The 16408-nt window shown below is 48.4% G+C and overlaps 1 protein-coding gene and 1 non-coding gene across 10 annotated transcripts in view; one reads left to right on the top strand and one right to left on the bottom strand.

The window, feature by feature from the left end:
- The window catches only part of Rere (arginine-glutamic acid dipeptide repeats), a 381226-nt gene that overhangs the window by 342843 nt on the left and 21975 nt on the right, over positions 1–16408 (top strand). The window lies entirely within an intron of this gene.
- On the bottom strand, positions 8497–8633 carry LOC134473092 (small nucleolar RNA SNORA2/SNORA34 family). The gene has a single exon (XR_010043209.1). It is a non-coding gene; the product is annotated as a small nucleolar RNA SNORA2/SNORA34 family (small nucleolar RNA).

Below are 16408 nucleotides of genomic sequence, written 5' to 3'. Positions count from 1 at the left end.
TTATTTCCCCCCAGGCTCTTCGTGATTTGATGGTTTGTGCTGAGAAGTCTGCTGTAATTCTGATGGGTGTTCCCTTGTAAGTGATCTGTTTCTTGTCTCTGACAGCTTTTAGTATTCTGTTCTTATATTGGATTTCTGGAATTTTGATTAATATATGCGTGGGTGTTGCTCTGTTTGGGTTGTAGGTGGCTGGGGTCCTGTATGCCTCATGCATCTGAGTATCTTTACCTTTTGCTAAATTAGGGAAATTCTCCTGGATTATTTCTGTGAATAGCTTTTGTAGTCCATTTGTTTGTGTCCCTACTTCTTTTATGTTCTTAATTCTTTAGTTATAGATCCTCTTATCATCTTCTAGCCTTTGTATTGTTGCTGTTTGTTTTTTTGTTATTTTTAAGAAGTTTTTCATTTCATGCTCCCATGTTACAAATCTGCCCTCCAGTTCAGATAATCTATCCTTAGTTTCTTTGAAGCTATTATGCCACTTTTTGCTAGAGTTTTTAGTTTCCTGGTAATGTCTTTGAACCTGCTTCACATATTCTATGTTTTCTCTATTTTCTCCATCAAACAATTCTCCCCTTTTTTTCTGTTCTTCCATTCCACCATCTGTTTTTTCTTGGGCGGTGCTTAGCATTTCTCTAACTATTCTACTTATATCTTGCCTTATTTCATTAAATACTTCAATTTTAAACTCGTCTATGAGGCTCTAGAGATACCACTATATGTCTATTGGTACAATGTCTGATATTGCATGTTTTCTGTCTTCCTTTGTGTTTCCCTTTCCTGGATCAGTGTTCTCAGGATTGGGGACTGAGGACCCTTTCTTGTTGCTTCCTCTTCCCATACTTTTTGTTCCTTCCATACAAGCGAATGTAGGAGGCCCAATTTTTTTCTCTTTGTGGGTTACAGTTTGTTTAAATTGCTCTGGCTAGGTGTTCCCGCCCACTGCAGTGTACTAGGGAGACACAGACCTGGGCAGCCTCTGCTGGGCCCGCCCCTCCAGGTCAACCTACGGAAGGCTTCACTGCTAGCGTGCACTTCCAAGCGCTGGGACCTAGTTTGGGCTAGCCTGCTGGGTCTTAGTCAGCAGTGTCACGCAGGCCAGGCACTCCCCACCAATCCCGCTTGAGAGGGGAATATGTGGCTAATGTCACTGCAGCGCCCTGTTCCGGCAAGCAAGTCTGCCCGCTCCTAGTATGTCCTTTGCTGGAGCCTCCTACTCTGAAAGGGTCCCCGTTCCGCTCACTCACCACAAGTCGATGTAGGGCTCCCTGCTAGTCCTGCTCTCAACTCCGTTCGCAGATTTCCGCTCTCAGAGCTTTCGCGCGTCTCTCTCCCTGCCCTGCAGATTTGGACGCAGCAGCAGCAGCAGCAGCAGCAGGAAATTCAAATCACGGCTCCCAGTGGCGGGTTCTAGCTCCCACACTGAGATTTTATCTGTTCCTGTTATAGCACCAGGATTGGATTTCCAGTTGGTTTCTCTTAGCTTAGTTCATTCCTGGGTCAGCAGGGTGTATCTCCGCTTGCTTAGGGCTCCTTGTACCGCAACATTCTTGGATTTTAAGCGGGGTATCTCAGAGAGCCTCCGTAGCTGCTGCTATCTATCCGCCATGTTCTCCTGGAAGTCGACTTGTGATATTTTTATAACATGATTAATTATAGAAAGCCTAGAGACTTTATTATTGGAACAAATGCAAACAAGATTGCTATACATGAAAGATTTAAAATGACTTGTGGTATGTATTCCTGTGGACTACCCGGAACCATAGATTAAAAGGACTGTTCATGAGGGCTGGGGCATAAGGCTTGGTGGCATTAAGTGCCTCTTCACAAGTACAAGGTCATGAGTTCAATCCCGCTACCAAAAAAAAAAAAACAAAAACAAACTGTTCACAGTAGCATCAGGAACTGTCGGATTTCTTGCAGTAAGTGTGAGGCCTTTATTTTAAAAAAATGTAAAAACATAAATATCTTTTTTAAAAAGACATGGATAAATGGATAGATGATATGACAGTGTGGATGGCTAAAAACATTGTTGGTCTCTCTTCACTGTGTAAATTCAGCATAATTTAGAGCGTTTTTATGGAGCTACAAGCTGCTGTTCTGCAGTACTGGGGCACAGACCCAGGGCTTGGCATGCTAGGAAAGTGCTCTGCCTCTGAGCCACACCCCAGCCCATAGCAGGCTGGTTTGTGTGACAGAAGAAACGTTCTTCAGAATAGCAGGGAGACTGCATGAAGAACAAGGGAGATAGGCTTTGCCCTGTGAGGTAAGACTTATTAAGTCAGAATAGCTGGCAACATGGATTTGAAATAAAATAGAGAAACATGGGTAGAATGGAGGCAGACCACCAAAGTATTAATGGGTTTAAATGGTTTGGGAACAATTTACATAGGATAGGGGAAAAAATAAAGTCATATCATAATCTCCCCAGGTAACGTACAGCGGGGAAAGCCAGGGCTTGAGTGCTAAGGAAGTACCTCCCCAGAACCCTTCCCCGTACTGGTGACTGAACCCAGGGCCCTTCCACTGAGTCACATTTGCAACCCTTTTGTGACTTTTGTTTTTAATTTGGAGACACAGTTTAAGTTACCCAGGCCAGTCGAATTTACAGCCCTCCTTCCTCAGCCTCCCAGAGTGCTAGAATTATAGACAGCTAAAAAATACAATGTGGTAATGTTTACTGAGAAGGTAAAGAGTTAATAAGAAATCATACCAAAAAAATATAACTTTGGAAATCAACGTTACTGTCTGTGTGTTCCTGTGGAAACTAGTGTGTTGGAGGGGGTGACCGACCAAAGAGGACGCTCATGGCAGAGCATAGTGTTGGAGCTTGTATAAATGAGTGGCAGCAGATTGAGCTCAGTGGGAAATGAGTGAGAAAGATGCAGACAGTCCTGTTGGAGCAGCTCAGCAGCACGGGACAAGTTGTGCAGGCCTGCTACCAAACAGGTGCAAATACTATTTCATGTACTTCCGTTTGCAAAGTCCTGGACAGAGGTGGGGTCTTCTGTCTGATGTAGGAGTGCGTGTCGATGCACTAATTTTTTTACTGCATTGTGCAGTAAAAAGCACAAATGCCTGGCATAGAAGCTGATGCTCACTTTGCTGCAGCCTCAACACCAGCTTCCTGGGGTTGCTGTACTGCGAAGAAGCTGCTCATTGTGGCCGTCGAAGAAAATCTTCTCAAGCTCCTCCGTGTTTTCTGGTGATCATCCAGATTCCCCTGTTCCAGGTTAGAAAGAGCACAGCGCACTCCAGTGGATGAGTCCAAGCAGAAAGATAAAAGGGAAGTTGATTTCAGATTAGTAACAGATGTGAGAAGTGCTCTGTGACTAATGCATTAGTGGAGAGGCAAGGGTGTCATTCTAGCTTGGGGAGGTGGCACACTGCAGGGAAGAGGGAGGCTTGGCCAGCAGAGGTGCCTCCTGCGGCATGGCGGTTGGCAGCAGGCCCTCCGCAGCCTGTGAAGAGGAGGGGCAGGCAGTCTGGGTGCAGCGGAACAAAGTGTTGGAGCAGCCGCGGCAGGCAGGGCAGGGTGTGCCTGGCCCTGAGGAGCTGTGCAGGTGACCCTCCAAGGGCATTGCACACTCTCTGCCTTGCTGGTCAAGGCTCTCTTTTGGAGCCAGGGCAGCTTTTCGAGGCTCCCTTCTCACTTTGGTGCTCTGTGCACATCAGGTCTCTCATCGTCCTCTTGCATTGTCTGCCTGCAGTCTCCTTCCCGGGATTCTCCACTGTATCACATAGGTGCTCAAGGAATGTTTGTTACTCAAGCTGAAGGGTGCTGTGAGCTTTCTGAAGATGACCCCTGGAACAGTGTGTCAGGGAGGATGAAAGACAGGAGGTGGAGAGGGAGAGAGAAAGGGCAGAAGACCACAGCGGGTGGCATATGGAGGGTGGTGCAGGAATGCAAAACCAAGCTCTTGGAAAATCGGGGTGCTAACAGTAGGCAAAACAGCAGGACTTGGCTTGGCGGCCTTCATGGACAGTTTCAGATAGGTTGGGCGTTGCATGTTTTCCGCTGCCATCTTGCCAAGTGTGGGGCCAGGGGCGGCTGCTGTGGTCATTTGTACATTGTGTTGCTGGACAAGCGGACCTCAGAGTTGGGTGTGAGGCCTAGCTTCTCTTAGACACTGTGAGGCGGGGGCACATCGACCCTCCGTGCAGAGCTGAAGTGAAAGAATATGGGAGCCACAACGTAGGGGCTGCCTCAGTGGTGGAGCCTGTGCCTAGCAATCCCATGGCTCTGGGTGCCATCCCCAGCACTGAAAAATATTAACAAGCCAGCAGTGACAGTGGTGACTGTCACATGCCAGATTCTGCTGGAGACCTGAACTCGGCCCTCTGTGCACCTCCATCGTGCGAGCGCCCTGCTGTCTGCCGATGAGTGTGTGACGCACGCTACCTCATCCCCAGGGCACCTTGTTCATACAGCAGCTGGACCTGTGCCTGGCCAGCGTGGCTCCCAGGTGTTCGTCTTGGCCGCCATCTTTGCTGCTGCTCATGCAGCAGGGGTCACATTCAGACAGTTTAGTTCCCTTTCCTCCCAGGGAAGGCCACTTTGTTCAACAGCTGACTTACCAGGTGTGTATAAAATCCCTTGTGGGATTGGTCCTTGTGGGATGATACTTGAGGGCCTTTGGGCTTTTCCCTTACCTTTAAAATGCAGAACTGCTAGTGAAAGTGAATAGACCCACGCTTTGGGGGAAAAGCGTGACTGTCACAATGAATGCCACTGGAAGACTGAAGTTGAGCTGTGCTGTGGAGAGGGTGCGGTCTCTCCTCGTCCTCGTGGGGATGGTGTGTCTTGAAACTAGATGGATAATAGGAACAGCTATTTTGGAGAAAATGACATCTTAATAGGTAATACTGATTTAGTATCATCTTGTTTTGAAGTCTCATCTAGCTTTTGTCCTTCTGTCTCCAATGGTCTAAATAGGCTGTATCTGATTGGATTTTATTATGTACGATAGTATAAGCAAAAACCTTTTAAAGACAAGGAGATTATACAGAAACCATTGTTCATTTTCTGTTAGTCGATTTTAAATACTCTGTAATGCTGTCATTCTCTTGAATGGTTTTACATTGTTTTGATATATTTAATGCTACAGTATACGAAGTTGTACTCAAGGATTTCAAAGAAAGAGACAATATGGTAACTACTTTTAGGTTAGGATTATCTGGTGGTGAAACACTATTCTGCTTAAATGGTTATGTTTTGATCTGCGCTGTTTCATTGTTATGCCCTCTTTTATCTCAATCTCCACCCCATTATTTACTTTTTTATCTTTATCCTTTTAATTAAAGGAATAAAAATAGCAGGATATATTATAGTAACCCACTTTGACTTTTCACTACCTTGATTTAAAGCCCTGTATTACTCTCACCATCTGCTTTTTAACTGATGTTCCCCTATTCTGTTTTGCTGGATAGTATCAGGTTCAAAAGTTTAGGCATCAGCTGTGAAGATAATGAGATTCATTATGACGCCCATTCTTGTTGACTTTTATCTATTTTTGAAGACCTACAATGTCTCCAATGTTTTGGTTTTGTCGGTCTTATTCTTTACTGTTTTGTTCAATTGTATTATAACTAACGATATAGGCAATTCTATTAGAGATAGCGGGAGGCATTATGGTAACCATTGTTGATCACCTTGTATTATGTTTTTACATTATCTATTATGTCCACCCTTTTGACTTGACCGATTCTGTTCTGTTATGTCACATTTGGTTTTACTCTCTTCCAGAAAAGTAATAAGAACCGTGGGAGCAATGAAACCCAAAATGTGTAATAGCCATGGTACAAAAGAGAGGAAAAGAAAGTGCTCCAAACTAAATAACTGCATGTATATTTAAGTGTATAAGATAGAAAATGATATCACAGAGTTTTATTGGATCAATGAACAGAACTGTTTGCAGTATCATTGATGGAATGTCCACTTTACAAGCTTTAATTTTGTGACTTGAACAATTATTTCTAAGATGACAATATGTAATCCATTAACTAGTGATTTCCTACTGTGCTCCCTCAGTCCTTGGAACTGTCAGCTGGTCTCCATGCTCTTCCATGTAAAGTGGGGGTGACTTGAGCTGCTTATCAGGATGCCAGTGAGGACTTCCTGAGTAGTTAGTGGAGGGAGGACCTTGCCTAGGTACAGCTGTCAAAACTAAAATGCTTCTAGAATCTGAAGAGGAAAAAGTACTTTCAAAATTGTACAATGTAGAATCATGTAGTCTGTTTGGCTCAAGTCTGTGTTTGGGGGGTTCTGGAGGTTGAACTGAGGGTCTTACCATGCAGGGTAAGTGTTCTACAGTGGAGCTGAAAGCTTTTTTGTTGCTGAAGGTTTTTGAGGTGGGGGGACAGGGTCTCCCTTATGGAGACCAGACTGGCCTGGAACTTCCAACTATTCTGCCTCAGCCACCTAAGTGCTGGGATTACTGGTGTGGGCCCTGCTTTTGACCCACTTTTTTTGATCATGCTTTTAGTTATGTTTCTTGGCCAATCATGCCCCTGAATTGGAAATTAGATGTTGGGGTTATTGGGTTTGAAAAATGCAAATAATTTGGTCTTCTCAGAGCATTAGTCTCTACCCTTCCCTCTTGGCTGTGTCCAAGCTTTCAAGGGTTCTGTGTGGAGAAGGTGTAAGTCTCCAAGTTGGGTGGGTAGTGGTCAGTCTTCCTGGAGGTAAGTTGGACCTTGAACTGTTAGCTCAAGTTTCCCATTGCCTGCAAAATTGTAAATAGAGAAAGTAAAGGGAGTTTTTGAAGGTTTCTTATATTGTGAACTCTTGAGATGTTTTTAACTCCCAATTTATAATGTATAGAAAAATAAACATCTTTCCTGTATTCTCACACTACCACGATCAGCACAAAAGGCCTCTGTACCTCAGGGTGCAGGGCTGTCTTGCTAGCAACACACAGGCCTCTCTGCAGCAGTGGAGAGGGGGAGGTCCTCCTGTCTGTCCCGCTCAGCTCTGACGGTCTCACCTGCAGGTGGAGATGGCGTCCGATCCCACAGGCTGAAGGCGCAGTCCCATGCTGTACTCCCTTCAGACATGTGGGCTCACACACATGGGCTCCAGGGTGACTGGGCTTCCCACGACCTTCCCCAAGTGTGAGGAGTGGTCCCACAGAACCCAGGAAACACTGTGTTTGCACTTAGTGATTATGTTTAATCAGATATCTGACAAATGGAAATATCCATAGGGCAAGGTCCAAGCAGGGTGCTGAGCACGTGAGCTTCCATCGCTGCCCTCCTGGCCCCTGGTTGCCTTCCTCGAGGCCTCTGGGTTCCACTTTCCAGAAGCTGTCAGGACTGAGGCCTTCTGATTGTTATGGAGCCCTCAGTACTTAGCAGCACTGATTCCATTGTTGGCCGTTGGTGATAAGCTTAACCTTTGGTCCTATCCCCTCCATAGAGGCTGGGGTGGGAATGCAAACCCCAACCCCTCTAATCCGGTGAACAGCCCTGTCCTGAAACTACCTGCCCAGACTATAAGCCAAACGTGGTGCTCACAGTATCTTCTACGGTTTTTACTTTTACTAGGGTACAACTGATACTTAATTGAATGCTACTAACTGTGAAATCATTAAATGGTCCCTGGTTTATGTAGTTGTGGAGTTCTGGGTGCATCAGAGTTGGTTTATTACCTGCCCTGTGTGGTTCACCTGACATTAAAAGCAAATAATGCTTTGCTTGTGCCTTGGGTCCATTTGTTGGAAAGTGTTCAGTTTGCTTCCCGAACATTCTGTATTATGATTAAAGCATCTCAACTTGTTGAGCTCGAAACTGACCCATTTTGTGGGTAGAATTAAACCAAATGTTGAAATGGGAAAGTGTTCACCTGGAGCATTGGAGTGGTTACCGGACCAGGCAGCATGAAGAAGGCACGGTTCCCGGTCTTTGTCTGCTCTCAGGTCAGAGACATAGTTGGAAGAGATGCAGGTGCCGAAATTCCTGGCTCTGGGCCTCTGATCACAAGGGCCTCCTGGATGGGACACCGAATCTTCCCTGACATTTTTTTAAATTTTTATTTTAAAGGGGGTAAAATTAAACACAACAAAACAGAACAAAGTAGGACATAAGAAAGCAATGTAAGAGATACAAATTTCAAAGCTAGACGACCTGAGATCTTCACTATCATATTGTCTCTTGTTTTCTTCCAAATAGTTGTCCATGTCTTCACTTACAGAGAATTCATACATAGCGTAAAACTGATCGGAACAGAATGAGGAAGGTGTTTTAGGTCTTCAAAACCAGACAATAAGGAAGTCACCAATGGCTGTCATAGAGTCTCTCGTTCTCTTCAAAATAGCTGACCATACTTTCCTGTATAGTGAAGTTCAACAGAACAAAACAGGCAGCGGGGGAGGGTTGCCTGGTTTCCCAGCACTCCAGGTCCCAGCATGGCTCGGGTCCCAGTAAATGCTGGTGGCCCCATCTTGGCCGCTGCAGCCTGCCACACTCACAGCCGCTCAGGGGGTAGGGGTTGCTTTCAGCTGTTTCTTTCTAATGAATTGACCATTTCACTGACCAGGTTCTGAAACGGCCAGCAGACCATAGAAAGACATCTCTTTAGGCTCCTGCTTGAAACCACCAGTGTCAGGAAGCTGTCAGCCTTGATTCAGGGCCATTCCCTGGCATTTTTTCATGCTTAATGGGGTGATTGTGTTTAGATTCTTTTAGAGCACAAGACTGAAAAATGGATAAATTTCTATATACATGTACCAGGTCCCCATGATAATGTAACCATTATGTACTGTAAACTGTACTAATAAAAATGAAAAAGCAGAGATCATATATGTATCTGGAAAGGTCAGACAGTAATTATACCATATGTAGCCCAGTGTCCAGCAGAGCGGTAGCCTCCAGGCAGGGGAGTGTGGAGAATGCAGGGACTGTCGCCTTGGGGAGTCCTGTCCGAGGAGCACGGGTAGTCATTCCTTCCCATATTTTCTAATAAGCTATCTGACTTCATTTGAGTGCACTTGTTCTTGGTAGTATCAGACTTGGAGACAAGGCCTCACCATGCAGCCTGCAGGTCCTGTCGTTGGAGGCCTGGATTGGAGTGAGTGCGAGTGGCCGCTTACCCTCAGCCTCCCAAGCAGGGAGGGCTGCCGGCGTGCATCCTGCTGCCTGGCTTTCAGACTGCCTGTGTCTGGATGTTCTTTAAGCCATGCTCTGTGTAGTTCAGAATTTTTCTGTCACTTTCTATGAAATAGAAACCATTGAGTGTGACTCTTTTGAATATTGAGGCGCATCGTGTCCTCTGCAACCCTGTTACTCTGTGCATGTCTCAGGTGTTGGGCAGAGCACTGCTTCCCAAATGGCTGGAATCATCCCGAATACATCGGGGCAGGGCTGGTGATGTCCAGACAGGGCGGCCCAGCTGACCGAGGTGCTTCTGCACACCCTCGCAGCAGGCTTTGCTCTGGTGCCCTAGCAGCACAGGCCTCCACATCCCAGGGAGGTGGGCTGCGCCAATAGTGAGTCTCGAGTACTCCAGTGTAAATCAAGCTGCTACCTGAAAGCTGGGGGTGGTGTCAGCGGAGCTCAGAGTGAGTGTTGAGTGCTGAGGAGAGATCAAGTGTGGAATAGTCACTCAGTTTTTAGAGAATGAGAAATGAAGAGTGAGACCCAGGGGAGGAGATATTTTTCCTAAGCATTTGGTTAGGGTTGGCTTTAAAAATTTTTTTTGAATGTGATATTTTGTTGATTTCTGTTTGTTACGCTGTCCTTTAAGATTTTTGATCTTCAAGGAAAGAGTGGCGTGAGAGTATGCCTAACGGTAACTTCTTGGATACATAAGCAGTGTTTTTTTGAGAAAGGTCTCTTGCTGAAGTCCAGGCTGACTTTGAAAATCTACACAGTAGTAAATATTGCTAGATGATAGAACTACAGCAGTAAAACAAATTTTAGCTCTATGAAGAAAACAGATTAAGTGAATAATCCTTTAGATGTATATAGATCATAGTAAGTGCTATGAAGGAAAATTCCTGGGTCCTACAAGAAGTTGTACCATTTAATTAAGACCAGCTGTATCTGAAGATTTCGTGTTTCTGATCTCAGGAACAAAGAAGGAGGGTCTTCGCCCCGCCGCTTCTTCCTGGCCTGTTCAGAGCCCTTGACATAGAATAATCTTAAAATACCATGGAAATGGAAGAACAGAAATATGGCCAGAGCATGCGGAACACGGAGGAGGATACAGAGAAGTGGCCGTGATGGTGAGGGTTCAGGGCCCGTGCGCCTGCCTTGTCCACCCCAGCTTTGAGGCTTCGTGCGTGTCCATCCTGAGGGGCTGGGCGAGGGCCTCTCACTTGGCAGCTGCACGAGAGGAGGAGGGACGAGCCCAGCCACGGTTGGCGACACTCTCGGCCCTGCTCTTGCTCATCTTACCAGACTTCTGTGCTAGAAGCATGATAAACCACTGAAGAATTCCAGATGTTACTGTAGGACACCGTGTGGAAAATGTGTTATGGTGGGCGGAGAGTGGAGTGACCATGGCAGGGCTGAGGGAAGAGGGTGGAGTGGGCGGGCTGGTCAGAAAGTTGTTAGGTGAGAGGAGCGCAGTGCGGCCCAGGCGCAGCACAGAGGCCACCAGCTGGCTGGAGGATCGCGAGGCGGTGAAAGGGGAATTTCTAGCTGGGCGTGGGCTTCGGGCAGAGTGGAAATGTTTATAATAAATACGGACAGGTTCGTTTGGGGAATCCTGAAGATCAGGCATTCCTTCTTAGACAAGCTGATTTCAGATATATTTGTTTATTGCAGATAGATAGGGATAGAAAATGAAGAAAAGGAAGTCAAGCTGCATGGAGTGGAATAGGCTAAACACAAGTTTTTGGTTTTGTTCTGTTTTGGCTTTGAGACAAGGTTTCACTGTGCAGTTCAGGCTGGCATTGAATTCACTTTGTAGCTCAGGTCGGTCTCAGACTCACAGCAGTCTTCCTGCCTCAGCCTTCTGAGTACTTACACATTTTAAAAATAGTATTTGGTAGGCAGAAAGGAATTAGTTGGGAGAATTTCAGGTGGAGGTTTCTAAAAACTGCTGCTCCTGTCTGAGTCTGAACATTGCCTCTCAGCCTGGGGCCAGGCTTGCAGGCAGGAGGCTGAGCCTGGGCCGGGTCGGGGGCATGGGTCTTCCATGCCGCTGACTCCCAGAAGGAAGGGGACTGAAGCAGCAGGCAGGGCTCGTTTTCCATTTCCGGCAGGTGAGTCTGGCAGCTCAGCTGGGTGGGAAGGCCGGAGTCAGACTGGCGCAGCCTCTGCCTGAGATGAAGCTGCCCAGGCGGAGGGCAGGATTCTCGGGAGCAGCCGTGCTCGCTTGTCTGTACACTGTCACTCCTGCTTCTGCATCGTCCCCAGACATGTGAGGTTCGGAGTAGGAATGTGGTGCTGGCTCTGAATTTTCTGGGTCTGGTCAAGGCATGTTGCTCCTGTGCATGCCTGGCCTCTCGCTGCCTGTGTCCTTAGCCCATGTGGTCTCCACTCCTGCCAAGGGAGCTAACCCCGTTCAGCTCTGGGTCATGGTGGGCCACTGATGCAAAGCTGCACCCGCATCCTGGGGCAGATGCCAGCCTGCCCGACAGGTTGAGCACAGAGTTGGTGGCAGAGGTAGGTGGATAAGGGCTGGGCCTGCTGTCACGGCTGTGCCCTGGGCTCTGGTGAAAAGCTGTGTCCCCTCAGCGCAGCACTTGACTGGCGGGGTCCACGAGGACGGGGAGCTGCTCTGGGATCCTCCTTGCTCCCTCGCTTCCCATCCCGACCCACAGCTGAGTGAGTGTCTGGTTGTGTCTTTATCTTTTGTGCACAGCAGGAAAAACTGTTTTCAACTTGAAAGATAAGACCAGCCGTTGTACCCAGGTCTGGGGGCGCCAGGGCCTCACTGCAGGTTTTGTGTTGGAGGTAGGGGCATCATGGCTCCTCCCTGAGCGTCCAGCCCTCAGCCACCCAACAGCCCTCCGTCAGTGGAGGCATCCGGTGGCCAAGAGTGAAGGCAGGGCCGCGGGCGACACCCCTACAGACAGCACCATGGTGAGAATCTCCCTGTGTGTGCTGGCAGACGGTGTGAGCCAGTCTGCAGCCTCTCCGTCCTGCCAGAGCTGGCAGCTGTGTAGCATCCTCTCTGGCCTGTGCAGGACCACAGCCCTCCTTCATTTGAGCTCCTTCATTTGGGTAATTCTGGGGGCAGGGTCTCACATCCCCATCTCGGGTCATGTGTGGCTTCGGAGGAGAGCCACTTCCTAAGCATTCTAGAGAGCAGGCGCATAGAAGAACAGCAGTCCCAAGGCAGACGAGGGAAGCCCGCCTGGGCTCAAACTTGGCAGGCACAGGGGACACAGGGTGGGTGAACTGTGGAGACAAGGTGTGGCGGCTCCATGGCACCCTGAGGATGGTGAGGAGAAGAGGAGCCTGGGAGGAAAGGAGCTGGGAAGTCCCCAAGCCTGTTGTGGAAGGAACAGGAAATGCACGTAATTTTCTGATTCTTTGTAGCAGTAAGGAGCCCTTTTTAATTGGCAAAAGGATAACGATTAATAATCTTCTGGGTGCTTAAACATTTTTAGTAAATATTGAAAAGTTACCAAAGAATCTTTATATCAAGTTGTACCTACAAAAAGCAGGAGTGTGAGGGGCTGGGGATTTAGCTCAGCGGCATAAGCGCCTGCCTTGCAAGCAGGCAGTCGTGAGTTGGATCCCTGGTACCGATAAAAATGAAAAAAGACCAAAAGAAAAAAAAAAGCAGGAGTGTGTATACTGGGTGTGGTGGCATGCCTGAAGCCCCTGTTACTGGCAGGCTGAGGCAAGAGGATCACCAGAGCTCACATGTTGAAGACATAGCAAGATCTCATCTCAAAAAGGTAGCACAGACCTAGGTCCAGTGTCCAGTTCCCCAGCCCTGGAGCAGAAGCTGGTGCTGCCTCAGGGCTGTGCCGTGGCTGACCTGTGGAGTGGAGCCCGCTGGGGAGGGAGGCTTCTCTGCCATCTCTGTGGAGCCTCACGAATGTACTTATTCTTAGCGCTGTCAAGAATGACAGATTCATAGTTCTGAACTCTCTTCAGAGAATTCTGTTTTTTTGCTATAATATAAGGTGCAATGATAATTTTATGTACTTTTATTTTGGTTTTGTGAACACTTTATAAGTCGAGAATACTTAACCACAGTGTATAAATATTCTTAAATAGCTTGTGTGTTGGCTAGTTGAGACAAAAGTGCACGTTAACTTTGAGTTCCTTTGCTGCCTAGGTGGAAGGTCCACACTTCCTTTGGGGAAGACCTTTGGGGAAGAACCCAAGGCAGGAGTCTGTACTCCACACGAGGATATTGGGGATGTCAGTCAGGACTTTGCAGTCGGGCCAGCACCTTCCTCGGATTGGTTGTGGCTTAGGCTCCAAGCGCAGAGCCAGGTTTGATCCAGGTGAGGCCTCTTGAAGCCACATGGCCCTGTGGGCACACAGGCAGCCCAAGGCTTGAGAGGGGCAGTAGCTCATTCAGGGATGGCAGAGCCGGGTGTGACTCATTCAGCCATTCACATACATATGAGATGCACTTTGGTTCATTTTACACAGCGAACGAGCTGAGTTCTAAAAAAGATAATTAGGATGATTCAAGACCTACAGCTGCCCCTCTCTCTGTACTTTTCCAAAGAGCAGCGTAGGCCAATCCCAAACTTGACTCGGTCATGCCAGGAATTAGGGGAAAGGAAGGCAGAGCCCGGTGACCCACAGAAATAGCGTGCAGAGCTGCTGTCGGGCGGGCTCTAGAGGATCGTGGGGCCGGGTTCTCCCCCGGCTGCCGAGAGCTCCTTTCTCAGGCTGTCGCTGGAGGAGTGGTTTGCCTGGGTTGAGGAGTGCACTGGTTGCCGTTTGATGGCCAGCCATCACACCCGAACCTCAGCAGGCCTAGCCAGTTCCACTCTGGTGCCCACAGCAGAGTGGGACCGGAGGATTAGCGGGGACATCTCAGTGTGAATATGGACTGACAGACATGTAGCCTGACTGCTTTCTTAGCAGTTTCTGAAATAGTTAAGTGACAGTGTACAGAGCCCTGCTCTTCTGCCTCAAGAGGAACAAGATGATGTCACAGCTTCTGATTGTGGTGTCAGAGCCTTTCTGATCCCCATCATACAGTACATGACAGGAATTTTTAGGACCCCCATCAGGCTGGGTCTCCTCTGGTGGACAGTGAGTACACAGCCTCACATCTCTGCTGCTTGCCTCGGTATTTGCTGCCATCTAGGAGTCCTGTTGAAATGACTGCTCCAGGTCTGAGTGGCTGCCAACTCATCTTCCTCCCTAGGGAGGAGCCAGGTCACGTGAACAGGGGCACTGCACGGTCTTTGCATGTCTGGTGGGGAAGCACAGAACTGACTTGTGTCCTGCAGAACCCTCCGGGCAGTGGCAGACAGGTGCCTGTAAACGCGGCTCGTCCAGCTCGGCACCCTTCTGTGTGCTTGGCAGAGAGTGGCCAGGGGACAGCCGAGCCCCATTGAGGCAGTGGGTACAGGGGCTTTGGGGTTGGGCCGCAACTCATTCCTTTTTCCCAGCCCCAGCTCCGTGTCCCTCCATCCTCATGCAGGTGGTCTCTGCTTTAAATCCCAAAGAGACTTTAGCTTCTTACCTACAGAGTTAGGGATCCAAGCCACTGTGGTTTTTCTGTGGGTTTGTGACATTTGTGGCATGGCCCACGTGATCACAAGAGAGTATTTTTAAAGTTTGGATCCCTGGCAAGTGGCTATCATCTGTAACCTAAGTGTGTATTCTGACACCTAAGAGGAGGGCGTGGTTTCATGACTTGCAGGAGTAGCACGCTGTGAGGTGTCTGCACCCCACCCCAGCCTCCCCCCTCAGCCTTTTGTCAGTGCAGCAAAGCGTGGGGCTGACGCACATGGTTCACAATGACAGCTGTTGACCACTGGGGTGCTCAGGGGTACTTTGTTCCCTGCTCCTTTGGGAGCAGTGATACTGCTGCTCCCGGGGTCAGAGTGGAAGCTGGCACAGGGCAGAGACGCAGTCACAGTGCTCAGTGTGTCACTCTGCTCTACTAGTTGGGACCTTAGTGCCACCCTCCTCACTGTGGATTTCTGCAGTGACCTTGCCTAAGTCATATGTGGTGCTGACCTGACGTGTGTGGAGTTGAGATTTCTGCCAGACACCGCACAGCATCCATCATATGTAATGTAGTCACAGCTTTCATCTCTGGTGGCTCTGGTTCCATTCCATTCACTGGAGGTTTTTCTGAATCATTTCCTGAGTGTTGTGGTTCAGCTGAAAAACTCCATGAGAAAGGCTGGACGGCTAATGACTGGTAATATTTTTTTCTCCTGTCTTCCTCAGTGGCATCCTCCTCTACCTGCACCTCCCCCTCCACCCATTTGACCTAGCCAGGGTCGTGGCTGGGAGGTGAGCTTCCTCCTCTCTGAAGGACTTGTGAGCACTACCTGGTTCTACAGATGTTAGGGTTTTGGGACACTTTTGTGTGCAGTGAAGATCTGAGATCACTACAGCCCAGCCTGTAGACGCTGTAAGACCACCACAGCCAGAGGTGTGAGCCAGTCAGCTGTCCAGTTTGTTTTGCAATACTGGATTTTCAATCCAGGGCCTTCAAACTCAGCTACATGCCCAGCTCTTTTTTATGTTGGGACAGGGTCTTACTAAGTTGTCCTGCTTGGGCTTGCATTTGAGATTCTGCCTCAGTATCCCAGCGGGCTGAGATCACAGGTGGCCTGCCTGGCTTGAGTCCACAGGAGTGCTGTCTTGCACGTATACACCCCACGTCTGGCCCCACACCGCAGAACACCACTGTGAGCGCCTCAGCACACTTAAGGATATGGTGCTCTCTTAATGCCACTTTGAGCTTCCGGCCTGTGTCTGTGCAAACCCTCAGCCACTTTCTCGTGCATTCAGGACGGGGCCAGTTAAAAAGAAGCACCCAGCTTCAGAACAGTGGGGCTTATTATTGTAGTGGACATGTCACTGAACCAGGTAGAGCTTCAAGGACAGACCTGCCCCTGTGGCAGTACCAGCGCAGGGCTTGTGCAGATCCTTTCGGCTTTGCTAGAAACAGCACCTGGCCCAGCAGCTTCCAAACACACGTCAGCTCTGCAAGCACAGCTCAAGCTCTTGTTCTCCCTTCACACCCCAGCTTCCCTGGAGAATCAGGAGAACTGTTTTTGTTTTTTTTTTCTTTTTTTTTGAGACAGGGTCTCGCTATGCAGTTCAGGCTGGCCTTGAGCTCACTTTGTAGCCCAGGCTGGTCTCGAACTCACAATGATCCTCCTGCCTCAGCCTCCCGAGTGCTGGGATTACAGGCGTGAGCCACCAGGCCCGGCTTCATTGTTCTTCTTGAAAGTAGTCCCACCTTAAGGGGACCAAGAGAATGAGCTTTTACTTTAACACATAAAGTCCCATGGAA

Source organism: Cavia porcellus, unplaced genomic scaffold (genome assembly GCF_034190915.1).
Source record: "Cavia porcellus strain 051 isolate PalLab524CR breed Dunkin Hartley unplaced genomic scaffold, mCavPor4.1 scaffold_25, whole genome shotgun sequence".
NCBI classification, from domain to species: Eukaryota; Metazoa; Chordata; class Mammalia; order Rodentia; family Caviidae; genus Cavia; species Cavia porcellus.
Note: the sequence above shows the minus strand (reverse complement) of the source record. Positions and strands in the feature narration are given on the sequence as shown.